General features: G+C 42.2%; 1 pseudogene; it reads left to right on the forward strand.

Moving 5' to 3' along the window:
• Positions 1–2,369: 2,369 nt before the first annotated feature.
• On the forward strand, positions 2,370–3,118 carry LOC149261710 (sugar transport protein 13 pseudogene; annotated as a pseudogene).
• The last annotated feature ends 364 nt before the right edge of the window (positions 3,119–3,482 follow it).

The following is a 3,482-nucleotide window of genomic DNA, read 5'->3' on the forward strand; positions in this document are numbered from 1 at the left end:
AGTCCCTGCCTTTAGGCATGGACTATAGTAATCAGAAGCGAAGAATATAGCATTATTTGAGCTGCTTTTATTCCCCGCTCATTAGCTATAAACAAAGTTTTGTTCCCCACTCATTAGCTATAAACAAAGTTTATTCCCCGCTCATTAGCTATAAACAAAGTTTTGTTCCCCACTCATTAGCTATAAACAAAGTTTTGAGAGAGATGTTGATTTTTCATGTTATTTGGCCTCTTCCCAAAAAATTGAAGCTAGAGGCCAAAAACCAAAGCTAATCCGAAGCAAAAATAATAGGTTATATTTTTGTTTGTTTGATATTTTCAAATTTTTAGTCCCTACAACCTAAACTAATGTTACCATTATTGGAGGGCATTAAATGTTATCTCAGCATTTAGGAACACCCTGGTATATACCAACATATAATCACAACAGGTATCACAACAGGACCTGCTGCAACACATGGCGATTGCACCCCACATCTATATTGCATGCGAGTGCATGTTTGTCGAGTGGCAAAGGCAGGTTTCGGTGTGATGGTGAATCACAGGAAGGGCACACAGCCTGCAACAAAACACAGCGTGCAACAACCCTGAGGCACATTAAGGTCAGTTCACCGAATTGACATGGCGAATCGACACAGTCACGGCGTTGTTGTTGGTGAGCTGTGAGTTTCCCTATTTGCAGCCTCCGTCATAACTTCCGTCTATCCAGGCAGAAGCGTAACTTGCATCTATCCAGGCAAAAGAGGAGGTTTCTATCGCCTTTTGTACTGAAGACGTATGGGAGCATGCTGAATTACATTTCAGAACGCCACGGCTCCCCTTCCAACCATATAGGCCTAGGTTTATTCAGTTAAGGATCACTTGATTTATGGAGCTGCCAGCCTTGCCATGCCCGCAACAATATTTCATAGGCAAATAAAGGAAGGAAATACTTACTAGCGCAGAAGGCCATGAGGTTGAACCGCCAGGCAAATCTTTAAGGCTGCTCAATCCTTACGTCAAGGCGCAACTTCTTCCTCATTCATTGGGATTAGACAGTATGCTCCTTTCGCTTCCTTGCTCTACTTATCCTCACTTTGCCTTTGTTCATCTGAGCAGAGCGTGTATAAAGATCTTAATGGATTCAAGGTAGTATTTGCTGCTGTCTCCGATCCCTTCTGTCATTTTTTCACTTCTGTTTCTTGTCCCTGTGGCTTCGAACCTTAATGCATGTCTCTCTCTTTTCTCGGGAGCAACTTGTTTCATTGAGGATCGATCCGAGCAGAAGCCCACCTCTGTTGTATGGCTAGCGTTCATAAGAGAACCTGGTGCGTATATAATACGGTGTCTTCGTTCCACATCGTTCTATATTAGGCAAAAGACATAAGCAAGGTTTGGTAGCATTCAATTGCAAGGTCTAGTTCTCTCTATCACGTCTACTAGAGACGAGACGAATGAATGGTTCCTGGGATTCTGAAAATGAGACGAATGAATAGTTTCGGTCCCTGTATAACAAGATAACTCACAAGGGTGATCAGGTACCGACCTGCAAGCACATTCATGCCGTTCAAGGAAGCTCGGAGAAAAGTGCCGCCCTCATTAGTTTTCTCATTATTTTCATGTTCAACAATACCAATAGCATAGTCTCCCCTGTACTAATTTTCTTCATATTCTTCTTGAGGATGTCTCTTCCTTTGAATGAGCAGGGGTTCCTTTAAACCTGTATTTGAATTCTCCATCCCATTCGCTTCATGCAAGTGTTCGTATGAGCTAAACAAGCTTTCTGTGGGTTGCAGGCTTCTTCCTTCCACCAGTGGATTATAATGTTGCAGCCATTGTTGTTGCTCATCAATGGAGACAAAGAGGGACCTTCCTGAAGCAAATCTCTGCACATCCCTGCCACAAAACAAAGCAAAAATAAGTGTGCATCTAGAATGTATGAAAGCAATTAAATCTAGCCATATTAGGCACATAATGATACATTACCTTGCAGTGGCTCCAACGTTTAGACCTACCGATGAAGCTACCAAACCAGAACCCAACTGCACACTATCAAAATCCTTAGCGCATGCACAGCTTTAACAGAGCGTATCAATGTGCACAGAAATCGTTTATTCATGGTGGCTCCGTTGTTCGACAAATTCATGGTGGCTTGTTGTTCTGCCCTGCGAGTGTAATGATTCGAATGCTCGCCCCTTCCTCAACTTGCCTAGCGCCCTGATTCTGATTGTTACATCAACGCGTGTAATACATGCAGGCAAATCCATAGTAGTTTGGTGCACGTGGGTCCTCCGAATGGTCGCCATGGGTGCCAAGTGATATTTATTTTTCTCTTGGGCATGGTTTAAGCCCTGCATGCTACGTTATGGAGGAGGTGAGGCATGTGGCGCTCATGGGAGGGCCCACATGGTCCATGGACGTCTTTTTATTTTTATTTTTTTAAAGCACTTTACAGACCTTCCTCACGGCACTGTAATAGTGTTGCTGGTTTGCGTTTTCGTATCATCCTTTGCCTGGTCATGGGGACCACTGGGATGGCTGATTCCCAGCGAAACCTTTCCCCTGGAAACAAGGTCTGCTGGACAGAGTGTGACCGTCTGCGTGAATCTCCTGTTCACTTTTGTGATTGCACAGGCCTTCTTGTCAATGCTTTGCCATTTCAAATACGGGATCTTTTTGTTCTTTGCCAGCTGGGTGTTGGTTATGTCCGTATTTGTGTTGTTTCTCCTTCCGGAGACGAAGAATATCCCAATTGAAGAGATGATGGACAGAGTCTGGAAGAAACATTGGCTGTGGAAGAGATTTGTCACAGATGCCGACCTCATTGACGACGATGACGAAGATGTTTATTCCAAGAAAGAAAATGGTAAAGGCGATGCCAAAGCCTACGATAATTCCCAGTTGTGATCTTTCTCCATCCCATTTCATCAGTTGTGATCTTTCTCCATCCCATTTCATCACAGCGAGAATCACAGATCCATCCACCCACACCACACAGTTAACCATCAGGTCACCTCTGGCGCAGCATCATAGGCGCATAACAAAATTTTAATTACCGCTTATTACTCACAAGATTAATGTAAAGCAAGTAGTTACAGTCTCACACTCCACGTATCACATGTATTGTATCTTTTTGATGATTTCATCTGTCATCCTCTTTAACTTTTTCTTAAAATGTTAGGCCGAATCGGCACTTACAGAGCAGTCGATACTTAGGCTACTATTGGACTTAAATTCCTACCAATGGAAACTAGACATAGTTTTTTCCTCTTTCCTGTTCCAATGGAAACTATATGAAATGTTTTCTCTTTTTTCCTCTTTCCTATTCCAATGGAAACTGTATGAAATGTTTTCTCTATTTGGTAATTAATGTATTGAAATGAACTCATTAGCGTTTTACAGAAGGGAATTTCACTAAACTCCCTAATTCATATACATTAATAAAAACTTAATGTATATGAATTAAAACGATGCAGAATCTTATTTTTCACAGTTTTCATATCT

The sequence above is a fragment of the Pinus tabuliformis genome, chromosome 6 (genome assembly GCF_031772625.1).
Source record: "Pinus tabuliformis cultivar Carrire ecotype Pingquan chromosome 6, CPIR1, whole genome shotgun sequence".
Taxonomy (NCBI): domain Eukaryota; kingdom Viridiplantae; phylum Streptophyta; class Pinopsida; order Pinales; family Pinaceae; genus Pinus; species Pinus tabuliformis.